The 14,900-nt window shown below is 34.6% G+C and overlaps 1 protein-coding gene across 1 annotated transcript in view; it reads left to right on the forward strand.

Annotated features, from left to right (window-relative positions):
• The first annotated feature begins 9,025 nt into the window (after positions 1-9,025).
• The window catches only part of LOC138715119 (UDP-glycosyltransferase UGT5-like), a 167,918-nt gene continuing 162,043 nt past the window's right edge, over positions 9,026-14,900 (forward strand). Inside the window, exon 1 of the mRNA XM_069847649.1 lies at positions 9,026-9,259. The gene's annotated coding sequence lies outside the window, so the exon portion shown is untranslated. The remainder of the gene's footprint in view (positions 9,260-14,900) is intronic.

The raw sequence follows: 14,900 nt of genomic DNA on the forward strand, positions 1-14,900 counted from the left end.
GTGGATTATCTTTCAGAAATTTTAAAGCAGCTATTACTTCGGCGGAAAAAACTTCCTTGGCTCTTCTCACTTTCATTTTTTCAAAATTTGTAGGGTCTACGTGCTTCTTTGATAGAAAATGAACGTGTGTGATTGTTTGCATTTCCTGAATTTCATACAATTTCTTTACATAGTCTCCAGTTATAATTTCATGACCATCGAACATAATTCTTTCCAAAAAAAGGTATCTCAAATTTTCCAAAATATGACATTGGCCAAAAGCAAGAAAGAGAGAGCGCTTGGGATCTTCTGGGTGGGGTACGTCAGTCTTTAAACTTCTACTCCCAGAAAATTTTTTCATCATAGTGACGTTAGTTTTATGGTTATCCGTAACTAAACGGAGAAGAATAAAGCCACACTCTTCTATGTGATGTATGACAGACATTGTCAGCATATATAACTGGGAGCCAGTAAGCTGTTTTGTGAAAAAATATCCTGCTGGTAATCTATATTTCGTAGATGAACCACAAATCATGAAGCATAAGAGCCGATTAGCAAGCACTGGAACCTTTCCTTTCTCTGAATTATTACTTCCATTTGATTTTTGACTAGGGAGATGATCAGGTCCCCCGAAAAATGAATCCAATTTGTTGTCGTACTGGAGTTGCTGCTTAATAGACATTTCATCTACTGCAAGACTACATATCAACTCTGCCTTCTTCAAAGAACTAGCTTCTGCAGTAAGTCTTGATTTTATTAATGGGGTTACTCCTTTCCTATTGATACATCTCCAACGAAACGAGAGAGAGTTCGAGTATTAGGAAGCGTTAATATGTACTCCCTTGCATATTTTTAGCACTTAGGTGAGCAGTATTGCCATATGACGCATGGTTTTACTGTTTCCTCACTCCAACGTGGTGTCTTTCTGTTATAATTTACAATTGTATCAAGCAGCAAAATCGGTTTTTTTAGTGGTTTTCTCCTGACAGAATACTCTCAAGATTCCTATGGTATTCGTTATTTTCTAAATACTCTGCCCGGTCTGATAATTTTCTTAAATTTTGGTCGACGCGAGCAAGTTTGTGATTCAGACGCCAAATCTTTGTTGTCAAAGCTCTGTTTTCCTTTTCTAGACTTTTTAATTTAGAATCAAAATCCTCATCTGTCTGAACATCAGTAGATTTATATTCCGTGGTATCAGCTATAAAACCTTCTTCCTCTTGTGGACTGTTGCTCCTTTTACGTTTCTTAGTATTTTCTTCCAAATTATGCCGCACTATACTGCGCCTTGGTTTTAAAACTGGTGGTACTTCATGTGCAGGATAATTAGGGAATTTACTTGGAACATTACCTCGTTTTAGAACTTTCCTTTTCAAATTCGGTGTATAATCACTTATAGTGAAATGTTCGCTACAGACTAAGGACGAATTTGAATATAAATTAGGTACAAACTTGTCTCTGGAAATTACTTTTAACCATTTGCTTTCAAATCTTCATCGACAGGAAATTCATGGACGCTTATCCCCTTCGTTTTTCCCCTTTCATTTGTACAGAACGGTACGCAACAATAGGCATCTGCAATAAAATAACATAGATAAGACTTCGTTAAAAATGTAATATTGTTATAGTCCTAAAACCCATGTCGCAAATTACTCGTATTATTTCAAGGAACTGAATGGCATTAGTTTCTAAGCATCGGAAACAAAACGCGTTAAGTCCACATTTTATCTAAAATGCTTTTTTTTTTTCTTCCGAATTTGCGTTCTTTTAGAGGCGCTTCATCATGCTACACTTGACATTTGTTGCAATTCACAATTTTAGCCTGTTTAAAGCCAGCCTGAAATCGAAGGTCTGATTCAGAACGTATTCTGTCCATCACCCTGAATGGATCAGACCGAGTTATGTCCATGAACATGGGTGGCAACTCGTACTCCCAAGGTGCTAAAAACCTTGGCACAAAAAAAGCACACACCGAGGCAGCCGCTGCAGTTACAAGCCGCCAATCACTGTAGACGCAAGCGAACCAACAACCACTCGTGTTGTAAGGCCACGTACACTGCAGCTAGCACAGAGTTCGTTCTGCCTGACTGAGTTTGTTCACAGTTTGAGAGCACGAGTTGCCCACCCATGTCCATGAACTTAAGATTTCTAACGAAAGCAGTACACCAGAATGAACGTAATTAATTCGACACCAGTCTTTAACAAATGTTCATTGTTGACTCTTTTCTAAAGTTTGCTCGTTGCTACCTTTAAGTGCATGCAGTAAGATTTAAAAGGACGAGTTTATTGCCTAGAAACTCTATTTAAATCCCCACTCGCAGACAGTGAGTTGGTAGTGTGCGGTAAGTGACATTTAAAAGCAGGTGGAGGTCGTTTACAATAAACATAATAATAATAATAATAATAATAATAATAATAATAATAATAATAATAATAATTTATTTAACCTGGCAGAGTTAAGGCCATACGGCCTTCTCTAACACTCAACCAGGAGTAAAAACTGCGTTACAAAAACACTACAAATTTACAGAGTACACTACAATTTTACACACAAAACTGAATAAGATAAACATGGGTCTTTTACTACAAATTGTGATATTATATTCATGATTTGGTAACAATTTGAACAGTATGGTAGGCTTCGAAAGACTCCAGTACAAAACAATGTTTGCACTCCCACGTTACTTCGCTTGTTTCTTGTGAGATTTAACAAACTTTGCAGGTTCTTGCTGGTTTCTTTTTCTATGGGTGATAGATATATGATGGCGGGGAATGATAGATATATGATGGGGGGAATGAGCCCAACAGTTTGCTTGTAATATTGTCGTCGTAACACCAGCATCCCTTCCACTAACATTGCAGTTAGGCAAGGTTTATCCTTTATAAAATGCCTGCTTTCAGGTCTAGTCGAAGATTTGTATAGATCCTTTCCTGCCTGGATTTGCTTCCCTTCACGGTCTTACATGCAATTACGAAGACATTGAAAAGCTGAAAAGTACCGGTACCATAAATATTATATTGAAGGAAACATTTCTGTAGTCTTTTTTACGTATTTTCCCATAATTGGGAAGGGATATAAGACTTCATTCTGACGCTGACTTAATCCAACAGGCTGCTTATTCCTCCTAGCATACCTAGCGCTTAATGCCCGCGCACGACGTCAAGGTCAGAAAAATGCGCTTGCTTTGACATCACTGTCCTACATAATATAGAGTCATCTCTTCTCACTTGTCGATTCAGTCAAGATGGTATCTATACATCGTTCCATAATGTCTGACAGAAGAAATAAACATTTCTGGCAGAGGAGGAGAAAAGTATAATTGTTATTCAACCAATGGCAGAGATCTCATTCCACGTTTATCTTGCAGTTGAGCTGTCTGAAGCGTTCTACCTCCACCCACTTGAAGCATGGAATGATTTATGCTGATTTACTTCCATAAAAACCACAATAAATTTAAATTTGATCCTCACGAATACCATATCAGACAAAATTACAGTTTCTTTCTAAATATTCTGAAATGCCACACAACTGCCGGATTAAAACACAGCAGAAGTTTTGGACCCAAAATATATAATGAATTAATTAGAGCTTACCCTGAGCTAAGTACACTTAACTCACATAGATTTAAGAAACAAATCAGATAAATTATTTAATTGTTTAAGCTAATTGAGTTAAACATTGATACTCTAATATTTATGTACTTTTGTATTTTCTATTTGTATATAGACCCTATTATTACATGCTGTATTATTTTACCACTTATTAATGTTATTGTGCTCAATGAACTCTCTTAATTTTGTGATATATTTTGTATAACTGATCTGAACTGCGCCCGAGCACGAGCTTCTGCTCTTTCGGGCTGCAATGCCTAATGTAGCTCAAGTGTAAAGTATTAAATACATTATTATTATTATTTAAAAAAAATTCACACGGGCCACAACTTCGCGATTATTTTGCAATTATGTTGTGGTTGTGCTGTGGGCGGTCAGGAATTTGTATGGAATTAGTATGGAAACAGATGATAGTAACTCACACGGACCACAAACTGACGTCATTGCCGATATCTGTCATGTGTAAGGAGCGGATTCCTATGTAATTAAATATTCTTTTTGCGTGTGGTAAAACACAATTAACAAAGTTAAAAATTCCGAACATGAAGTTTCAAGTTTAAAACCCGAATTTTATTTCACATAAAAACACATATTTTCACAAAAAAATTATGTAAATAAATACCCAGCATCATAAACACATTAATCTTGGAGTTTTTTTACTTAAATAATTTTTTTACAAGAACTTTTAAATATTTTAAAACTAAATCAATTATATCACTCAGAAGTATGTTAGCTTCTTTTTTTAAGAATTCTTGGTTGCTTCGTGTTTCTAAGCGCTGTGTGGTGTATCCGTGATACATTTTTGTAATAGTATCGCCTCAAGTTCTGAGAACTGCTAGGCAGCATATCAATGTTATTATTAGAGAATAAATTAACATGGACAAGGAGGAGAGATCTTGCAACACATAATGAGGAATGTTTATTGTTGCTGAAGATGATTTCATTCCACGCTTTGTTTGTGAAACACAACAGATAAGAGCTCGGGTATGAACATTATTTAATTTAAACAAATATCTCGCCTCTCGCTCATGTCATGTAAGGCAATCTTGTTGTGATTCCCTGTTATTGGGCTTCGTCAATCGATATCCTTCAAGATAGGTATACTGAAAGATGGTTATTTAAAAAACGATTTGGCTTTCCTATTTGCAAATTTAAGCTTCTTGTGTGACACCATAAAAAACTCGAAACATCCAAAAACCTGTTGTCTGAAACAGGGAGGTGCGTGCCGTGGAAATTAAACTAGAATCGCTACCAGGTTCAGAAGTACAAGTACTAAGGGACAAATTCAAGAGTGTATTTGGGAAAAACAGTGGATATAAAGAAAATGTGTAAAGTTGCTCAAGTATTGGAGGATGCGCCTGTAGGTGAAATTGACGGTGTATGTGTTTGTGACATTCTTCTCTTTAAATATGCATATCTGACGTCCTGTGATGTGGAAAGATCGTTTTCACAGTATAAGTTGTTGTTCAGAGATAATCGGCATGCATTTGTGATGGAGAATTTGGAGATGACCTTTGTTGTTCACTGCAATTCTCGGCCAACTACTAGCACTCAAGTTTGGTTGGTGAGTACCTATAATTTTTTTTTCCAAGCTAAGTAAGGTATTTTTGTAATATGTAAAAAAAATATATATATTTTTTTATTTTTAGCAAATATTTTCGTACTTTTTAGCACATAAAAAATAAATATTTAAAAAATTTTTAGCACATGAAAATCCGCTCCCTAGTCATGTGTGGTCAGTTTCACCTATAGAACAACCACAGAATTGTCGCTGTCGATGGTCGAGCGCAACTCAACGTGCGACATGCCAACCACTCGCTGCCGACACCGCATCCTACCTACTCAACATTTTTCCATATTGTTGTCTTTGTATTTTATTCATTTTCAATACTAGAATAAATGTTTGATATTTCTTCCTGCCAGGATATTTTTATGAATGAAATTAATCTGTAGAAAAAGGACACATACTACTCTTGTATATATCGTATTTGAATGTGAGACAGAAGTTGAGAATTTCATTTCCAGTAAAAATACAACAAATATAATATAAAAATCTACACTTTAATGACCATATGGAAAATATATATACAAAATGAAAATCTAAAATATTTTTTTTCTCAAAACACCATTTTGGACTATGTGCTCATTTCCCATACACTACCTCAATGATTTTACTTACCTTATACAGGGACATCATTTTATTTTTACTTCAATTTTTATTGTACCTGAGTTTTTGAATGTACTTCACTCCCACCCCTTCTACTAAGGAAGTTCCAACTCCACACAGAACCAAGACCGCAGATAGTAAGCAGTACTGAGTTACTGGGTATAGTACGTTCCAGAAATATGTTCGCGTTTTCCAGTGACGAAAGAGCTTTCAATATTGAATCATATTTTCGCACAGGTACTGTCCGTTTGCCTACGTCGCATCCCGATTTCCCCCACCTGCTTCTGCTCGCCCCTCTGTAAAAGCTGGGCTGTCTTAGCTCTTTTCTGAAAACATTAATTTCTCTTAGGAATTGGACGTTTACGTAATATTATACAGCTGTTTAATTTAACTTAAATAAAAGGGCCTCGTTAAGTAATTAACTGTCACGTGATTTCCTCCCTTTCTACAATCCTGCGGCATAACCACTTGGACGGACAGTAGATAGCATATCTGAGTAATTTTATATTTTCGGGTCGGGCAGAAGTGAAGATTGAATTCACAGTACGTAGAGTAGGTACAGAATTATTTCAACATGAGTTACTAGTACGAAGGACGAAACTGGCAATTGGAATTAGATGCAATAGTCTATAGTGCGATAATATGCACAAAAGAACTGAAGCCTGTATCGAAATGAACGGCCACCATTTTCAAAATTGTGTTTAAATATTCATATTGTGATTATTTTTCAATTTAACTTCTTTCTCTATATTGTACGCTAATGTGCTGTAGACAGTATAATATACACTGCATAATGAATACGTTCGCATGGATAACTCACTTCGTGAGTAAAAACACTTATTCTTAATACAGTACTGTACTTTGATTAAAGAAAAACCTAATGAAAATTATCAAACTCAAAATCGCGATATTTCCTAGTTTACGTAAATGGATGAACTACTTTTCTTCCATCCTATACCTAGTAGAGTGATTTGTGTTTTACGCCAGTATCATCGAACTCCAGTCTTGGAGGGGGGAGCAAGCGGTGTTTCCGGTTCTCTAAAGATATAGACTGGTTAATATTAAAAATGTTAGTAAAAATAAAATGATGTCCCTGTAGTAAGTGCGAGACGTTCCTCAGGTGATATACTTTTTCTCATTGTTGTGTCTTTTTGTATTATACTCACTCAATAAATCATCAAATGTAATTTTGCTCATTCTGAAGTAATAAAAAAATTGACATCGTACATTATCAACAAATGATATACTTACTTACTTACAAATGGCTTTTAAGGAACCCGAAGGTTCATTGCCGCCCTCACATAAGCCCGCCAGCGGTCCCTATCCTGTGCAAGATTAATCCAGTCTCTATCATCATACCCCACCTCCCTCAAATCCATTTTAATATTATCCTCCCATATACGTCTCGGCCTCCCTAAAGGTCTTTTTCCCTCCGGTCTCCCAACTAACACTCTATATGCATTTCTGGATTCGCCCATACGTGCTACATGCCCTGCCCATCTCAAACGTCTCGATTTTATGTTCCTAATTATGTCAGGTGAAGAATACAATGCGTGCAGTTCTGTGTTGTGTAACTTTCTCCATTCTCCTGTAACTTCATCCCGCTTAGCCCCAAATATTTTCCTTAGCACCTTATTCTCAAACACCCTGAACCTATGTTCCTCTCTCAGAGTGAGAGTCCAAGTTTCACAACCATACAGAAGAACCGGTAATATAACTGTTTTATAAATTCTAACTTTCAAATTTTTGGACAGCAGACTGGATGATAAGAGCTTCTCAACCGAATAATAACACGCATTTCCCATATTTATTCTGCGTTTAATTTCCTCTCGAGTGTCATTTATATTTGTTACTGTTGCTCCAAGATATTTGAATTTTTCCACCTCTTCGAAGGATAAATCTCCAATTTTTATATTTCCATTTCGTACAATATTCTGGTCACGAGACCTAATCATATACTTTGTCTTTTCGGGATTTACTTCCAAACCGATCGCTCCACTTGCTTCAAGTAAAATTTCCGTGTTTTCCCTAATCGTTTGTGTATTCGTATGAAATTAATGGTGTGAAGTTACCTAGAGTAGAATCATTTAAGGATTTAGGTATTTATTTTACACACAACTTATGTTTTAAAATACACTTAAATCACGTGGTAATTAATGCATATAGAAAATTAGGATTTATAATCAGAAATACAAAAGAATTAAAAAATATAAATACTATTGATACTCTCTATAAAACTATGGTTAGAAGTAAGCTAGAGTATGCGTCTGTAATATGGTCACCTCAGTTCCAGTCCCATCAGATGCAAATAGAAAGGATACAGAAAAGATTTTTACGTTATTTATATTTTAAAAAACATCACGTATCGTCTTATGACAAGCAAATTTCATATAATCAGTTACTTTTTGAATTTAATTATAAAACTTTAAAATCTCGACGATTAATAAATAGCCAAATTTTACTCTATAAGACTGTTAATGTTATATTGAATAACTGTGATTTTCTTACATTCCTTCAGTTCAATGTAAAAAGAACAGAATTACGTCATAGGCAACCTTTTATTATTCCTATTCCTAGAACTGTTTTCTTCAAGAACTCTCCATTGTTTATGTGTAATCTTACAACTCTCTGTCTTTAAACTGTGATTCTCAATTGGAGTTCAGTTTAACAATTGAAAAATTTCATACAATATTAAAAAGCATTGTATTTCCTTAGATATTTAAATTATGAAGAAGTGTATTATAATGTTTTTACTCAAGTTTTTAAATAATTTTGCATCATTATATTGACATTTGGCACTATATTAACTGTAATATTATATTCTAGCATCTATTACCATTATGTATTTTCTTTCGTTTGTGTTGTTTGTTTTGTTGTTTTTTTCTCTCTTATTATGTATTTTGTGTATACACCTGTGTAAGCCACCTGTAATTGGAAGCCTGCTTCTGTTGATAGTGGATTTAAAATAAAATAAAATAAAATAAAATAAAATAAACTCAAGCTTCGTGACTGTATATATTAGACTGTGGTCTTACAAATGGCATTAGCATTCTGATTGGATTATAGTGTTGTTACGTAAGCATTTGAAATTGTAATTTTTTTTGTTTCACCTCGGATTGCAGAACGGGTGCCCATACTTCGACATATTCTTCGTCAAAATCGTCCCTTCTACGAGTTTACAGTACCGCGGGCAGATGTCTCGACATGTTATAGAATGCATCTGTACGTAGGCTACATCTGTAGACTATTTCATAAAAGACAGTCGGTTATTCCGTAGGACTGAATAGTGTGTGGTTGGTAGAAGAGTTTGTTCTACAATATTAATTTTTTGTTCAGTGCTCCTCTTCAGCGACTCCACTATGAACAATAACATAGATCGTCACGTCGATCTTCAAGTTTCTTATCAACAACAATCAACATCATCTGAACAAATGGATTACGGACTCGAAACCGAACCGTCAACTGAATCTGGTCACGTCGGATATCAGCAAATATCTTCAGGTATGAAATCTTAAAACAGTAAAAAACCCGAATCAGAATTTAAACCAGCAAATAAACCATTAACTGAAATATATCTCGATAATTTGGTAGGAGACGTCGTTACACATAGACCAGTGTTGCACCAAACTTGTACCGGTAATAGTACCTAAGTTATTTAAGCAATTAATCGAAGGTGCTTGTAAAGTATTTGGTCCAGAAAAATTTATTTGAATGCAATGAAAGTAAGTTATTTTTTTAAATTTGTGTCACAAATATTGCAAATTGTCGACTGAAAGGGCTGTCATATTGGGCGATTTATCGCAATTTGGACGTGTAATAAAATTGGATCATATTCTACAGAAAGAAACCAACCCACAAACAAACTTAATGTCTCAATATCCAATATTGTTTCAACTGGATGATTATTCGAGTAAATATAAAATAAAAAATATTAAGATTGTTTCATTCTATTCGAATAAATATCAAATCAAAACATTTATTTAAGATTGTTTCATTCTATTCGAGTAAATATAAAATCAAAACATTTATTTAAGATTGTTTAATTCTATTCGAATATATATCAAATCAAAACGTTTATTTAAGATTGTTTCATTCTATTCGAATAAATATCAAATCAGAACATTTATTTAAGATTGTTTCATTCGTGAATAAAGAAGTATTCGTCAATCGCAAATGAAAACATTATTAATTATTCGTTATTTTCAATCGTTGTCAATGGCGAACAATTTTAGTTTTTTTTTTAATGTCAATTTCGTAGCCTACAGTTACTTTGCGCTGACAAGTGTTAGCAAACAACTAAATATAATAAGTCGTCAAGTATTTTAACGAAGAAGGGATTTTCAATTTATTGCTCTTAATAGCGATCACTGAATGAATAAAACATTTAATATGTTCGTCAAAGCGTTATTTCTTGATAATCAAAGCTCGGAACTTGGGGACTTGTGTGTCGTGTGCATGAGTAAGGTTACAGGTACAACGTACACAAAGCTCACCCTGCAACTGCTCAGGGACAGTCGTGTGTAGTAAGAAAGTGGTCACATCGAATGACAGGAAGAGGGACGAGGAAACCCTGTCGTGTCGAAGCCAATGACATTCAGATAATTTGAGGTAAACGGTCTATTTGAGGAATTAGAAAATACGTATTATTCGAATGAGTATTACATACGTTTGAAAATATATTTCTTAAATTTTAGGTACAGAATTTCGTGGAGGAATTATGAGGAGATACATTATTTTCTTCGAGTGGAGAGTTTATATTTTGTAAGTTGTGCCACACATAAACTAGAGACTGGAAACGGGCATTCATTGAAATACATTGCAGTCCCTTAAATCGGTGGAAAATTTGTCAGTAGCCATGGATCAACTCGTAGTGGAACCTTCCCTAGTAGTGACATAGAAATTGAAAACTATTTTCGAGAAAAATTTAGGATGCTTATCTTTCTCAGATACGAGATCAGCTAGAAACTGCTGAAAATCGAACAGAAAACAGTGACAGTGAAAACATTCAGCGTTTTATTTCGGCGCAAGACTTTATAATAAAATTACAAACCATTTTCCAAATTTGAAATTTTTAAAAATTGAAGCTTTTAAAAAAGAAATTTGTAAAATTATCCATGATATATAGGTCCTAATATTAACAAATATATATTTGTTTACCTTTTATTTCTGTCGACTATATTCATGTTTTTATTGAATATCACTGGCTTCTGTCGGATTGTCAATTTATATTAAATGTGTATTTTCTCTTTTTCTCTTTCACCTTTATTCTTGCTCTTGTGTTGTATTTATTGGTTTGAATTAAGTTACTGCATTTAGTAAACTGTCCTTGTAAATTTTATGTTATATTATTGACTAAGACCACACCGTACATGAGCCTGGCTCTTACGGTAGTGGCTAGAAACATTTTTATTTTATAAATTTAATTTGTACTCACTAGCTAGCTAGTTAAAAAAAAATAAATAAAGTTTGCTCCCGTCACTTCATGTGACGTGGAAATAAGCTTCTTTCGTTTCAAATCATGTTTAACTAACAGACAAAGAAGTTATGGATTCGAAAATCTTCTAATGTATGTAGTCATACACTGTAATAAAATGTACAGAGCAGAACTGTAAATTTGATATATTTTGCAGTTTATTTATATATATGCTATAAAGGTTATTTTACGACGCTTTATCAACAGCTTAGGTTATTTAGCGTCTGAATGAGATGAAGGTGATAATGCCGGTGAAATGAGTCCGGGGTCCAACACCGAAAGTTACCCAGCATTTGCTCATATTGGATTGAGGGAAAACCCCGGAAAAAACCTCAACCAGGTAACTTGCTCCGACCGGGAATCGAACCCGGGCCACCTGGTTTCGCGGCTAGACGTGCTAACCGTTACTCCACAGGTGTGGACTATATGCTATAAAATTACGTGTTTCAACCTACCATAATATTATCAATATGTTGTTCCAGCCAGGAACCACCTTTATAGTAGACCTGACAGTACCTCTGTGCTGGAAGCGGGAGTTTGTTGACATTGAAGTCCGGTCGCTTAGCCACGTTCAAAGACACAAGTCCCCAAGTTCCGAGCTTTGTTGATAATTAATTGCCGAAGGCTTGTGTACTTCTGATATAGTCGCAGATGCTTTCTGAAGCTCCGTGCATTCACTTTCCTCCCCTTCCCCACTCCACTCCACCTTCGAGCTTAGTACTGTATCTGTTTGTCTCCAAGCAGTCTTTGGACCATCGCCGTTATGTTCTGAGTACCTGGCAGATATTAATAACTGTGCATGCGTCAAATGTCGTATCTGTGGCATTTTATTTATTCGTAATCATTATTCGTTAATCGAATAAATTTTGTCCAACACTACTCTCCCTACTGCTCACCAAAGAGATACGAACCGATGTAAACAAACACTTTATAGGATAAGGGCATGTATACAATTCAAACGCGTAAGGGAGTTTCCATATGAAATCGGACAGCAAAAAAACCTTACAACTGTGTAATTCCTCGAAAACCAAATATATAAAGGGATAGAAGATACTTACCTTATTGTGTGAAATCTGTTCTCGTTTAAGTCCATTAGTTTCCTTGTTTCAATGCATTAAATTTATCGTAATTTCGTAAAAAAAATCTCCAGTTTCAAATGGCATAAACGTGAAACGACTTAATATAATGGACATTCTAACAAAAGTTCATATTAGGCCTATAGCTGAGAGTACGATTTTCATAACTATGCATGAACCACATTTTATATTAATATTTAACAGGTATTTAACGTAGGTAAATAGATATTTGATAGACTTTCCCACGGAAAATAGTTAAATACAAATATCCCTCCCCTCTCTCTGAAGAAATTGTATAAATTTTAATTTCGGTGCAGCATAAAAAAGTGCTCCTACAAAAAATAATTTCGTTAAATTATATTAGCTACGCCCAAGTCCCGAGTCGGTGATTGTGCGCGTACGATTTGAAACGATACACAGTACTGTATATAAGGATCGTTTATCCAGTTCACTTTCTTGAAATGATTTCATTACAAGTGAAGACGATCTAGACCTATCCGTGGATATAATATAGAGGGTCATTCAAAAGTCACTTTAAAGCTTTATAAATATAATATTTGAGGTATAAGAAAACAGCTGTGTTGGAAAAAGAAAGGGTTTTTTCATTTGTTACATTTTTAATTTCCATAGTTGCCATTTTGTTGGTTAAAACGTTAATGATTTTTATTAGTTCATCTACAAGAATTTTGTAGTTTCAAGCCATGATTTATTATTAAACGTTAGGATACAGCTGGTCCAATCCTATTACATGAAAGCAATAGAAGCCTTTCCCGAAGTTTGAGGAAATTTAGCATTCGTAATTATTACAGATATTTAATCAAGAGGTTTGAGGAAACTGGTTCTGTTGCTGGAGAAGAAATCTGGAAGGCCAAAGATAATTATTAATGATATCACTGTTGCTCAAATGCTTCAGACAAGTAATGAAATACGTAGAAATAATGATTATGAAATTAGTAGTATTAATCAGGTGTCCATGCATCTTCAAATGAGTTACAGCGCAATTTGAAGAATTCTAAACAAACATTTTATTCTGTATCCATATTGTCGAAAGTTAAAAACTTACAGAAAGTGACTATTTGAATAAGCAAAAAAGTTAACATTATAAATTTTGGATTTGTGTTACCTGATTGACTAGTTTCGATGTTATTTGCATCGGCCTCTTAAACCTAGTGAGTTCCAGCGCTTTCTTCTTGTTTCTTGTTATGGTGGGGTGTGTTCAGGATTGTATCGAAAACGGTGTGTGTTCTGAAATTCAGATGAGTGTTGAGGATGTGTTGTGGGTGTATTTTTTGTGTGTCCGTAAATTTCGTGTTGTTTTAGAGTATCGACTTTCCGTTTTTTTAGTTGAATGTGTAGTATTTTCATGTAAGTGTCTGTGTTGTTTCTCAATGATTCCTTCTCAATGGTGGAGTTAACAGAATTTGTCCTGAAAATGACACCCAGGTTTTAATCAAACGAAATCTTCATGATTTGAAAGTTACTGTATGCTGTTGATTCACTTCTAAATTCATCATTGATCTTCTCTTCCGTGCGGGACTTAAGTTATCATTTCAAGTTCTTAGGATACTTCCAGAAGTGTATTGTATACGACCTTTATTTTGTCATCACCTTTATTGAAAATTAACTAATAGTACATTATGAAATGAGCCTATAATGATAGTAATTAAGAAGCGAGTATGGATGTTTATGAAACGAGCGCAAGCGAGTTTCATAATTTTCATACGAGCTTCTTAATTACCATTATAGGCGAGTTTCATACGACTTTTTATGCTCGACGATATTTCTAACTTGAAATTATTCAGATGTAACTTATACATTTTATTTTCATCTGACAAGATCGGAAGTGACCTTGTTCTAGGTCGTGAATTGTGAGATGTGCGCAGACGCGAAAGTATTGATTTTTTCCGAGGAACAATAATGTCATTGACCTTGTGTAATCCCGTTAAACTTGGTATAACCTTGATTATTGAATTCGACATTGAAAAACGAGATGACAAATTGAATTTATTTGAATATTATTTACAATTAACGCTTATTATTATAGCAACAGAACATAACCTTCTGCGACAGTATTGGATTTCCAGCCTCCGTGACTTTTCGCTAATTGTCTTTCTTTTGCATATCCGAGAATAATCGATACTTGCGGTTTTATAACGGTACAAAGCTGACTTGTTATTGGCTTAACACCTGTATGCTGAGTTGTCATTGGCTGAAAACACCTGTACTTTAATGAGTAGGTGTACTTTAATGACATGCATTAAAGGACTGCTACCAGGTGTATAATTACTACATTTCGGCATGGTCGAGCATAAAAGATATTATTTGTTTTATTTCAAAATTGGATTGTGTTAGAATAAAAGGATATAAATTACGAACATAGAACTGATAAACATTAAGAAACTGTGATTAAAAGAGAGAACTTTGGACGAGAGATGTTCACTAAGATACTTGAACGAAGTCAACTGAAAGGAGAAAATGGAAGTATGCAAAGAATGGTGATTGAGTAGCGTATGATACAAGTATATGGGAGTACACGCGTTCGTATACAAGACACCCATTGATAAAAATTGCCTTAAATTTATTATATGATATT

The sequence above is a fragment of the Periplaneta americana genome, chromosome 15 (genome assembly GCF_040183065.1).
Source record: "Periplaneta americana isolate PAMFEO1 chromosome 15, P.americana_PAMFEO1_priV1, whole genome shotgun sequence".
Taxonomy (NCBI): domain Eukaryota; kingdom Metazoa; phylum Arthropoda; class Insecta; order Blattodea; family Blattidae; genus Periplaneta; species Periplaneta americana.